This window comes from Bufo gargarizans, chromosome 9, assembly GCF_014858855.1.
Source record: "Bufo gargarizans isolate SCDJY-AF-19 chromosome 9, ASM1485885v1, whole genome shotgun sequence".
NCBI lineage: Eukaryota > Metazoa > Chordata > Amphibia > Anura > Bufonidae > Bufo > Bufo gargarizans.
In genome coordinates, this window is record NC_058088.1 from 85349730 (window position 1) to 85362973 (window position 13244).

Sequence of the window (13244 nt, forward strand, 5' to 3'; positions counted from 1 at the left end):
TGTCGGGAAAGGCAGCAGGTCCTCTTTAGTTGAAAGTCCTTTTGGTAATTAGCTCTTGGAGAAGTCATTAACACACAGAGGTTCCCTTACTTTTTCTCCCTGTGCTGTGGATGTTAACTCTATCTGCTCAGATATGAACTGAACACCTGGTTGTGACCACATTTAAGTAATGATCCATACGAAACCATGTAATTCAAAAGGTTGACTTACTTTTTCTTGCAACTGTAATATAGATGTATTAAAACGATCCCAAGTCCTTTTTAGTTATTTTATGCTCGTCAAAAAATAATGCACCACGAAGGAGTTGTTGGAACGGAAAGAAACTTTCTATGTGTGAATGTAATGAGGATATATGTAAGTGATTACAATAGAAAGGAGAAGTTTATAGGGGAAAACTATACAACTGAAAGGAGCTTCTAGGACCCTGTTTGGCACTTCTAGCTTAAATACAAAATGAGATATAGTTTGGTATGGAGGCATACAGGTTCCATATGGTATCCTGCTGCACATTTGCCCACAGATGTTACAGCTGGGCCGGTAGATCCTGCATACTCGTGGGCTGCTGAAGATGGAGTCCCAGTTGGTACCATAAATGCTCGATTGGTGATAAATCCGGCAACCGTGCAAGCCAAGGAGCTGTGTCAATCTGAGACATTCCTGGGAAACCCTTGCTGTGTGTGGGCGAGCACCAGTTCAAAGCCCTGCCATGAGAGGCAACACATGTGGCCACAGGATGTCCTGCACTTATATCGCTAAGCTGTTAGTGTTCCTCAAATCACTACTAGGGGTGACTGACTGTCCTATACGATGGCTCCTCCCTCACCACCAGGCCACCATACTTAACCAATACCATTGTGGGATCTCAAATTGAACCTGGATTCATTGCTGAAGAAGATATGGTTCCACTCAGGAGCAGTCCAGGTTTCTCGCTCACTATACCACTGCTAACAAAGGCAACAGTGGCTGGCTGTCAATGGCAGGACAATGGATGCTGTGACACCATGTTTCCCTCTGCTAAGCTCCTGGAAATGGTCCAGAAAAGACAGGGGTGTGTAATGAAGGTGCCACCTGTGCTTGGTAGAGACTACTCGTGCTCATTGGTCGATCAAATGATCCTATCATGACGTGCCGATCACATACGTGACACAAAGGGAGGTAAATGGGAAGGACCTGTCCAAGGGAGAGGGAAAGGTGGTGACCCCTAACTCACCTTGAGGCTGGCACCTGACTGCCCTGACGTCCCTAGACGGGTTCCTCACTCGTACGCCGATCACGTGCCTAAATCCTGGCTTTCCCTAAGATGAGCCCTACGTAATGAATAGGGCGGTGGGAACACTAGTCCTCACCACTAACACTAAAGGAAAACACAAGGGAGAGGACAGACAATACTGACGAAACATATAATCCCAGGTGGGCGACAACAGCAGACAACAAAAGACCAACAGGGATCCGGAGGGTAATGCTATGGTGCGACAACCAGGAATAACAGCTACACAGCTCCAGTGGGTCAGTATAGAAGACCAGGCAGGAAGCTCTATATCTGGCAACCAGAGAAGTGGGAGAGGGGAATATAAGGAGGTTGGGAGTGTCGGACAAGAAACAGCTGAGGAGAAGAAGCTACGGATCCCTGAGTGAGCCAAAAAGGATTGCAAGGCAAACCCAGAAAGCTACTATTAAGAAACAGCACTAGCTTTAGACATAGAGTGTGCAGCCAACCGCTGCGACTTCCTGACCCCGGGTATAACGGAGTCAGACGTGGCTCTTGACACCCTTGTGACAGATCCTCTCTACTGGTAGTCAGTTAGGGTCATCCAGAGCCTGTTCGCCAGGTGTGTGCCATTACGTAACTACTTCTCTTAGCACCTTCTAACAGCTAGGTCAAAGCAGCCTAGATGGTGTGCAGTTCGTCAAAGTGACCACCCTGCCTCTCGCAGTCCAACGAATCACCCACTCTCAAAGTCTGTCATCTGGACAAAATCTCTTTAAGTACGTCATAGAGGCATGTCTAGCAGTTAACGATCTGTAGCAAAGAGCTACACTACCCAAAAGTAGCTTCTGAGAGCTTTTCTTTTATAGGGCAGTGGGAGAAGCACTTTTACGCCCTCTTTTGGCAAGATCCAGTGTCTAATCAGACCACATCATTATTCATTTACATATCTGTCTGTGGCATAACTGCATGGCGAATTTTACAACAATCCAACACTTTTTTTTTTTTTTTATCAATGAGCGTATGGGCTCATACACATGGCCATGAGTGTTTTGCAGTGCGCAAAACACAGATCCCAGCCACGCGCAGGCCACCATCTTTTTTTAACTTCTATAAAAATGTCCTATCCTTGTTCACAAAACAGACAAAAATAAGGAATGCTCAACTTTTTAGCAGGGCCACAGAACAGACAGGCAGCGCACGTATTTAGATGAATGGGTCCGCCTCTGGTCTGCAAAAAACGTGGACCAAAACTATAGCCGTGTGTATGGGCCATATAAGTGATGACTTTGCACGGAGGTTGGGCCTATAGAATACATAACCATTTGGAGGTGGATTACTCACAAACACAAGCTTTACTGTATTTATCTCGCACTACAGCTTGTTCTTTGTGTGACTTGCAAACACAATGTTCTAGTTGTACTGAGTCAGACTGTTTGTCATGTGTTTTAAGTGCATACTTTCCAAACAAATGAAAAACAGTAGAATATAAAATATGTAATATGCTAAGGTATCGGAGAATTTTCATTTCTTTAATTTAAGAGAGATTACCATTTCATAAGGAATCCGATTACACTGGTCGTGAAAGGAACTTTGGTAGAGGGAAATGCAGAAATAAAATGAATGGAGTTTAACCCAGTCCTGTCCACAAAGGTAAGCTCGACAACTTTTCAACCAAGTTTGGCGAACATTTCGTTACGCTATATTGTGGCACTTTTTTATATGGAGTAGGGTACTTTCACACTAGCGTTAGGCCTCATGCACACGACCGCTGTTTTGGTCCGCATCCAAGCCGCAGTTTTTGCGGCTCGGATGCGGACCCATTCACTTCAATGGGGCTGCAAAAGATGCGGACAGCACTCCGTGTGCTGTCCGCATCCGTTGCACCGTTCCGTGGCCCCGCAAAAAAAATATAGCATGTCCTATTCTTGTTCGTTTTGTGGATAAGAATAGGCATTTCTACAATGGGCCGCCCGTTCCGTTCCACATATCGCGGAAGGCACACGGGCGACTTCCGTTTTTTACGGATCCGCGGTTTGAAGACCGAAAAAAAATGGCACGGTCGTGTGCATGTAGCCTTAGTATGATCCGGCAGGCAGTTCCGTCATCGGAGCTGCCTGCCGGATCCGCCGGGTGTGGATCCGTCTACAAATGCATTGCAAGAACGGATCCGTCTCTCCACTTGTCATGCGGATGGACGGATCAGTCTTGCAGTCTTTTTCACAGTTTTCCCGGTCTGCGCATCCGTCCTTCAGTTAGTTTTGCAATGCTGGATCCGGCACTAATGCAAGTCAATGGGAATTATCCGGCGAATAATCAGGCATCTTGGACAGACATAATACCGCAGCATGCTGTGGTATCATGTCCGGCCAAAAAGCCTGACAGTGACTGAACGGAAGGCATACTGATGCAAACTGAACGGATTTCTATCCATTCCGAATGCATTGGGATATGCTTGATCAGTTCTTTTCTGGCATAGAGCCCTTTTGACGTAACTCTATGCCGGAAAAGAATAACACAAGTGTGAAAGTAACCGTAGAGGTGCAGACACATAAGTCTTAGCCTGTGTCTTTCAGGACCCAGCACCTTCATGCATTGCACAAGCAGCCTATCGATTTTAAGGAACAACATTTAATTACCGGTATCCCTGTGGTGACACCGCAGGGGAACTGAACGCTTCTTGCAGGGTGGCTCCAGAGATGATTGCTGAGGACCCTAGCAGCTGAACCCTGTGATCAGCTTATTGCCAGGGTCCCCTCCTGACAAAAGGAGACTTCTAGAGTGAAAGACCATCAAGGAGTCCTACTGGCTATAGGATTTGAACTAGAGGTCCCCTTACATGCATGCTTGCACTAAAGCCTCATTCACACGTCAGTGTTCCACGGACGTGTGCTGCACGTGGTCTCCACGGACAACTCACGTCCCCATTCATTTTAACTCAAAACTTGTAAAGAGACCGCAGCACTCACTTGTCCTCTGCATTCAAAAAGGTATTCACCAACTTAGTGAACTAAGTTGGTGGATACATTTTGGAATGCAGAGGACAAGTGAGCGCTGCGGTCTCTTTACAAGTTTAGCGTTTAGCTGGGGGAGCTTCAGACTGGCTCCCAACACTGCTGGCTCCACCACTACAAAAAAGGTTCTGTACACCTAGATTTTGTTATCGTTGTGCTGCTACATTTTTCCATTCATTTTTAATGCGTGTATTCACACATCAGTGTTTTAGCACGGTCCGTGTTGCATCCATGTTTTACGGATCATTAGGAAGAGATGCTTTGAAAAAAAAAATTCAGCTGTGCAGGATCAGTGAAACACGGATGGCACATGGACAGCAAAAAGCTGAAACACGGACCCAACACAGATGCCTAACGGAGAGCTTCACGGATGCATCACTACCTTCTCACAGATTTGAGCACGGATGTTTGAATGAGGCTTAACTCTCCAGCTCTTAAAGGGTCAGCTGGTGCTTGTCCTAATACAGTCCTCATCCTATGGCTTACCTTCTCTGGGGATTGAAGGTACCTTTCCCTATGGGAGGATGCCTGAGCAAAAAAATTACTAGCTTGCCTAGTCCCTGCAAAGGTGTTTAGTATGGTCTGATCTTCCGTACCAGACCTCTGCCTATTGACTGTGTTTAACCTGTTCCAGACACCCTGACCTCTGTCTGTTTATCGGACGGTTCCTGTGCTGCCTGCCCCTATCTTTAGCCTGTTTACCTGATTGAACGAACTCTGCCTGCTCAGACCTCAACCTGTCCACTGACTACGATTCTACGTATCCCCTTTGCACAGGTGCTTCTTGACCTGCCTCAATTGAGCTGTCAGTGAACGAAAACGACTCCAACAGATAGCATCCTGGCTGTTCCCTTGCAGTGAAGACCAGATCCCTGATCTGGGTTGAAAGGGTGAAAACCAGGGGGCCACTTAGATAACACCCTTAGGACTAGCCCTAAGCCAAGTGCAGTACGCCAGTCCTGCAGGGTGAGCGATGGTGAGGTCACAGGGGCAGTTAACAGACCGAGGGTTGCTATTGGTACTCACAGTTTTTATATACCCTGGGCAGGCGTACAGCAGTGATGGAGAGGCTGGCACATAGATCCTTTGGGGCACTCTCTGGGTATAGGGACCAGGCCGGTGGTAGGTGAGGTGCCCTGGGTGTTGCAGGTTTAGTGTGCCTGTGGCAAGATCTCTTATAGTTCGTGAGGCCAGTGCCGGTAACGGTGGCACACCAATTTATTGTAGGAATAATTGAGGTACACACAGTTGTAGTGAACCAGAACTCCTTTTTACTGAACAGTTCAACTATATACAGGCTTCTGTTAGTTCCATATGCAGGGACTTGATAACAGGCAGGCTTCACATAAATGGCAGGCAAAGTTCTTGCAAGATACTCAGAGGGAATAAACACTCACAGATCAGGCTGTATTTTCTTCAGATCCTGTCTGGCTTTCTCCAAGGCCCGTATGCCCTATAGCTGGCTTTATCCTTGGGTAGGGAAACCTTCCTCTGGTGTAAATCCTCTTGCTGTAAATATCCTTCTGCCCTTCAGCTTTCTACTTGGCTGGATAAAGGTGGCTCCGCTCTGTACTTTTCAAGGTACTAGATATCTTCAGGAGGCAACTTCTTCTCCTGGATTAACTTCTGAGCTTCACTTGCTCAGCACTTCAGGCAGGCTAGACTGAGCTACTTAGCCTCCTGGACTAGACTGGACTGCCTCTTTCCTGTCTGGGCCTAACTATATATACTAGGGCAGTGATGGCTAACCTCCGTCACTCCAGCTGTGGTAAAACTAGAACTCCCAGCATGCTCCATTCATTTGCATAGAGTTCTGAGAACAGCCAAGCAAGTGTGCATCTTGGGAGTTGTAGTTTTACCACAGCTGGAGTGCCGGAGGTTAGCCATCACCGTACTAGGGGGTTCCCTAGCTCCCTCTAGTGTCTAGGAGGAGGAACTACACCCCTAACAGGCCTGGGACACAGGAGATAATATGACAACATACATTAAAATGCGATACAAAATACCATGACCATGTTCCACAGGAGGTGGAGAACAACGAAGCCCAATTGACCCTTGAGTAGTGCCCACATTTACATAGTGGGACACTACACAAGTCAGTGACAATAGGTGTCCGCACCCGCTCATAACAAGTATCATGTGTATATTTTTGTTCATGATAAAAGCAACACTACCAAATATATTATCCTTATTAAAGGGGTTGTCTCACTAAGATAACTCCATTATAAAAAGAAGCTGACAGGTCGGGCTTATTTAACCCCAAAAGAACAGCTGTTAACATCATCGAAAGCTGCATCCAACCTCTCATTTCCCCTGCAGAAGTACATAGCATGACATGAAGGCAGTCCATATAACATATGAGAATAGCAGGGAACCCCCTTCTATGATGTCCATATGGCTTAACAGGGCTTGTCTTTATAACAGCAAACACTATAAGACCATACATCCCTACTGTCCCGGACAGTCCCAGATTTTGGCGGCTGTTCTGCAGTCCAGGATGGCCGAGGAATGTTTTGATTTCCATTGTATCCGGAGGACACAGATATAGGCTACATGCACACGGACGTTGTTTGTTTCCGTGTCCGTCCAGTTTTTTTTGCGGATAGGATGTGGACCCATTCAATTCAGTGGGTCCGCAAAGAATGCAGACAAGCACACTGTGTGCTGACCGCGTCAGTATGTCCATTCCATAGCCCCGCCAGAAAAATAGAACATGTCCTATACTTGTCCATTTTAGGCACTGTTACAATGGATCTGCAAAAAAAAAAAAAAAAAAAAAAAAAAGGATGGCATACGGATGTCACCCGGGTTTTTTGGCGGACCGCAAAACACATACGGTTGTGTGCATGTAGCTATAGTTGGATGTACTGGTAAAGCAGGGAGCCGTCAGCTCCCTGCAACACCTTTTAGCAATCTTTACTCTCCCCCGCAGCAGGCAAAATGCCGTGAGTTCATCAAGCCAGCTGAGCTGAAAATGAAAGCGTACAGGCCGGGGGCCATCCCTCAGCTCAGAAGGTGCGATGGTGCATTGCCCATGCTGCTGAGGATAGCATGATGTGCTCCGTTCATCAGTAGAATGGGCTATATGAGTATTCATTTTTATTTCATTAACACTAAAGGGGCTTCACTGTTGTAAAGGGGGCACTACGGGGGCATAACTACTGTGTGGCGCCTTAGGCTACTTTCACACTAGCGTTCGTCGGTCCGCTCGTGAGCTCCGTTTGAAGGGGCTCACGAGCGGACCCGAACGCAGCCGTCCAGCCCTGATGCAGTCTGAATGGAGTGGATCCGCTCAGACTGCATCAGTCTGGCGGCGTTCAGCCTCCGCTCCGCTCGCCTCCGCACGGAAAGGCGGACAGCTGAACGCTGCTTGCAGCGTTCGGGTGTCCGCCTGGCCGTGCGGAGGCGTGCGGATTCGTCCAGACTTACAATGTAAGGCTACTTTCACACTAGCGTTCGATCGGATCCGTTCTGAACGGATCCGATCATAATAATGCAGGCGGAGGCTCCGTTCAGAACGGATCCGTCTGCATTATTTTAGCATATAACAGCTAAGTGTGAAAATAGCCTAGTACGGATCCGTCCAGACTTTCAATGTAAAGTCAATGGGGGACGGATCCGCCTGAAGATTGAGCCATATTGTGGCATCTTCAAACGGATCCGTCCCCATTGACTTACATTGTAAGTCTGGACGGATCCGCACGCCTCCGCACGGCCAGGCGGACACCCGAACGCGGCAAGCAGCGTTCCGCGGTCCGCCGGTCCGTGCGGAGGCGAGCGGAGCGGAGGCTGAACGCCGCCAGCCTGATGCAGTCTGAGCGGATCCGCTCCATTCAGACTGCATCAGGGCTGGACGGCTGCGTTCGGGTCCGCTCGTGAGCCCCTTCAAACGGAGCTCACGAGCGGACCGACGAACGCTAGTGTGAAGGTAGCCTAAGTCAATAGGGACGGATCCGTTTGAAGATGCCACAATATGGCTCAATCTTCAGGCGGATCCGTCCCCCATTGACTTTACATTGAAAGTCTGGACGGATCCGTACGAGGCTATTTTCACACTTAGCTGTTATATGCTAAAATAATGCAGACGGATCCGTTCTGAACGGAGCCTCCGTCTGCATTATTATGATCGGATCCGTTCAGAACGGATCCGATCGAACGCTAGTGTGAAAGTAGCCTTAACCTGGTATAACTATGAAGAGGGCAGGGGAGCAAATTCTGCATATCTGGGTGTAGCTCTGACGTGTCACAAGTTTTCCCTGTTATCATTTGCATATGCTTTTTTTATTATTGTTTTTCAAACCTTTTATTTGACCAAGAGTAAACACTGCCTGTGTTCACATGATATGACGCTCCATTATTCACTCACTGTCATGGAGCCGATGCTGAGTCATGCGTCTATCCTTTGCGTGAGAAGGAAGCTACCCTATTCAACTCCCTCTGATTAAATTACCTTCTGGAGAACAGAAGTTACATCCCCTTCTTTGTGTAATTTATTTTCATTTTAGTATAGTTTAGAATATTATTCCGCAGTGAAATCAATTATATTATAAATCATTTGCAATGGAAAATGACAAGTAGAATGTTGATTATCTGTCATCTGAAGAGTATTATGCTCAGAGGGAAAACTGGATGAACATCGCTAATGATAACCAGGCTTTTTTTTCTATTGAATTGAACAATTTAACTTAAAGGGGTTATTTCATGATTAATGAAAATAATGAAAATCAGGCATCATATAGTACATGACGACCTCCTTCTTACAAATCCACCCTGTGCATGAATCCAGAAAGCTCCCTGCGCATTGCTCTCTTCCTCTGCTCGATTTAGCTGGCCGTTCAAGGGCATGTCCTTTCTCAGGAGACATGTCCTATCTAATTCAGCTCACTTCCTGCAACTGTCGCAGCTTCTAACAGTAGATACGGCTTGCGACAGTTGAATGATATAAGTGAGCATGTGTGACCACCTCAGCAAGGTGGACTGAGACATAAGAGAAAAAACAAGCAGTAGGTGGCACTATACAGATTGATTTGAATAACTTAGTGACAATATTATATTTTTAATTACATGCAATTACAAAAATATTCATATCCATGTTCTGCTTTGAAAAAGTTAGAATAGTTTTCATTGGACAACCCCTTTGAACATTACGACATGACATTTACATTAAAGGGGTTGTCTGCGATCAAGACAAAAATGGCTCAATGGTGTAAAATTGTATAAAAAATTAAAAGAAGTACCCTTCCGTTTAAGCAGTGCCAACCCAATGCTACCGCCAGGGTTTGGTGCTGCAGGATTGACGTCACATCAACAGACATGAATGCTGCAGGCAATCACTGGCCTCAGCTGTGGTTCCAGACAACAATTTCAATAAATGTACTATGTGTACCAATTGTTATATATCATTGTCCATATGCTCGATACCTATAAACCTCAGGACAGATTGAAGCTGATGGGCCCACCTAGGGTATGCTTCTAATTTTATATAAAGATGTGTGTTTTTGTCCTTTTGACCCTTTGCAAAGAGACATATGTCTCCCTAATAAGGAGCTGTAGCGACTGTGCATGCTGCTGTACCATGCTCCATTATATGCCATATGTATGTACAGAGCAGAAGTAATAGCTTTGGGTTCATCATGGGAGAGGGCCACATCTGGGCACTGAGTGTGGCCTTCAAGTGAATGGGAGCAGCGCTGTAGGGACCAGACATGGATGGACCTGTGTAGTTCCAGTGCCTGGTTACAGCTAATGGGCAGGGGATGATGGGTATCACAGTACAAGCCCAAGTAATGGGCACAGTTAAGAAATATACCACAGAGTAGAATGTTCTCAAATGCTGTGTATAGGGGGTAGAAATGATAACAGTCCCCTCTGAGTCTCTCTTTAGCTATACAATGCAATCTTTCCAACTGACCAAAGGCATGTCATTTCTTTATCAATATTTCTGCAATTATTGCACCCAATTGCGGGATGCAGTCTTTTAACAAATGGCCAGTCAGTTTCTAAAGTGTGGAAGGGCACCAGAAGCAATATAACCCAAAACACATACAGTGAAGTCTATAGCCGTAAATGTACGTTAGCTTTCACTAGCTTTTTTGTCCATGCACTGTCCCTTTTTAATGAATAGTGTTTGACACCATGCTTGGCTGAACACTGCGTGTGCTTGAGCGCTATGCTCGAGTCTCCTCCCCGCACGTTTGTTGGCTGCTACTCAGCCAATAAACGTATGGGGAGGTACTGGCACTCACTGTAATGCCATAGCCATGTTGGTTACTTGTATCACAGTTACTGGCTGGCCGTGACGCGTCTCGGGTGCTATATAGCCAATTCAGCTCAGTCTTAGTCAGGGCGAGCTGCAGCATAACTAACAGATAGTGTAGGGACATGAATTAAAAAAATTTTTTTAGGCATGGTTTAGTGTTAAAAGGTGTTAGAGATCCAAAAGTCCTTTTAAGGACTATTGTTTTATATGGCTGCAATAAATATTATTAGCGCAACCTGGCAGTGACACCACCTCTGCTACATCTGTTGTGTTCCATTTGCGCATCCTAAATATCTGTGACATTCAGTGTAATTTTTTCTTAGCTGTTGGTGACAGCGACATTACCTGCGCTACATTTCCTGTATAACATTTGTGCATCCTAAATATCTGTGACATGCAGTGTAATTTTTTCGCTGCTGGTGACAGTGACATTACCTGCGCTACATCTCCTTTATAACGTTTGCGCATCCTAAATATCTGTGACATTCAGTGTAATTTTTTCTTAGCCGCTGGTGAAAGCGACATTACCTGTGCTACATCTCCTGTATAACGTTTTACGCATCCTAAATATCTGTGACATTTAGTGTAATTTTTTCTTAGCCGTTGGTGACAGCGACATTACCTGCGCTACATCTCCTGTATAACATTTGTGCATCCTAAATATCTGTGACATGCAGTGTAATTTTTTCGCTGCTGGTGACAGTGACATTACCTGCACTACATCTCCTGTATAACGTTTGCGCATCCTAAATATCTGTGACATTCAGTGTAATTTTTTGTTAGCCGCTGGTGAAAGCGACATTACCTGCGCTACATCTCCTGTATAACGTTTTGCGCATCCTAAATATCTGTGACATTCAGTGTAATTTTTTTGCCGCTGGTGACAAGGACATTACCTGTGCTACATCTCCTGTATAACGTTTGTGCATCCTAAATATCTGTGACATTCATTGTAATTTATTTGCGCATACACTTACAAAACCTGCGTTACTGTACGTGTGACATACTTGCAAGCATATATACCATTTAATATGCTCAAGGCAAGCAGTAAGGGATGGGGAAGTGGGCGTGCTGCTGATGGTGCACGCAGAGGCCGTGGCCCTGGGCACGGTCAAACTGTGCCTGCTGTAAGAGCACAAGAAACACACTCATCCACGATACCTAGCTTCATGTCTCAGTTTGCAGGGCTTGTCTTCCATAAAGTCCAGTCTCAGTAGCCAAGAGTCTGGTCAACAAAATCCTCTCCCTGATCCTTCTTCCTCCCACCATGGAGAGTCTTGGCAAACAAGGGATCCCACACTCAGATTTTTCCGAGGAGCTCTTTTCATTGCTATTCCTTGATTTGGGCCTCTCGCCAAGCGCGCTTGGATAGGGACATGAGGAGACCTTGTGCACTGATTCCCAAACTCTTGAGCATCCACAGTCAGAAGAAGATGAACGACAATTAGTGTTTCACGAGGTGGATGATGATGATGATGATGAGACACAGTTGCCAATAAGTCAATAGCAATTAGTGTCTCAAGAGTTTGATGATGAGGATGAGACACAGTTGTCAATAAGTGAGGTTCTTGTTAGGTCAACAAGTCAGGAGGATGACCAGAGTGAGGAAGTGGAAGAGGATGTGGTGGACAATGAAATCACTGACCCAACCTGGGAAGGTCGCAAGCCGAGCAAAGACAGCAGTACAGAGGGAGAGGGATCCGCAGCACCGCAAAAGGCTGGAAGAGGCAGTGGGGTGGCAAAAGGGAGAAGGCGGGCCACACCAAACAGGCCTGCAACTGTTGGCGGCGGCTGTCCCTCGTTACTCACTGGGGGAACGTTGTGGAGGCCGGGAGCGAGTCATACCCTGGAATGGCACAGGTGCCACTGACGACAAGGATTGCGGGCCCTACTTGCATCAGGATTTCCGCCACCACCTACATAAGTGGCTGCAACCCCCCCTTCTCCTCCTCCACTTCCACCTCTGAATTCTCATTTTGCAGCACCAGTCAGCCATCAGTCAGTAGCTGGAAGCAGTGTAACACTACAGTGGGGAAGCGGCAACAGGCTGTGCTGAAACACATTTGCTTAGGTGACAAACAGCACACCGCCGCAGAGCTGTGGCAGGGTTTAAGGGACCAGACTGAGCTGTGGCTCTCGCCACTGAACCTTCAACCAGGCATGGTTGTGTCTGATAATGGCCGTAACTTGGTGGCGGCTTTGAAGTTAGGCAAGCTCACACATGCCTAGCCCACGTGTTCAACTTAGTGGTTCAACAGTTTCTCAAAACCTACCCTAATTTGCCTGAGCTACTGGTGAAGGTGAAAGGCCAGTAGTGGAATACCAGCAGCAGCATGGTCGTCGCCTTTCCAGTCAGCTTCCACTATTCACAAGCGACGAGTGGGCATGGATGTCTGACCTCTGTGAGGTTTTACGCAACTTTGAGGAATCAACACAGATGGTAAGCGGCAATGCCGCTATTATCAGCGTAACCATCCAACTTCGGTATCTACTGAAACGCTCGCTGCTCACAATGAAGGCAGACGCTTTGCAGGTGGAAGAGTTGAAAATGGGGGAAGACAGTACACCCTTAGTTCGTCTTCTCAGCGCGAATTGGATGATGATGAGGAGGAGGAGAAGCAGAAGTCAGTTGCGTCCGCTACAGAGGGTAGTACCCATAGCAGGTTTATTCCATCTGTTCAGCGTGGATGGGCTGAAGAGGAGGAAGAGGATGAGGAGATTGAGAGTCATCCTCCTGATGAGGACAGCTAAGTCTTGTCTGTTG

At 46.6% G+C, this 13244-nt stretch overlaps 1 protein-coding gene across 1 annotated transcript in view; it reads left to right on the plus strand.

Annotated features, from left to right (window-relative positions):
• The first annotated feature begins 2756 nt into the window (after positions 1–2756).
• Positions 2757–13244, plus strand: part of AMMECR1 (AMMECR nuclear protein 1) — a 169620-nt gene continuing 159132 nt past the window's right edge. Inside the window, exon 1 of the mRNA XM_044305880.1 lies at positions 2757–2860. The gene's annotated coding sequence lies outside the window, so the exon portion shown is untranslated. The remainder of the gene's footprint in view (positions 2861–13244) is intronic.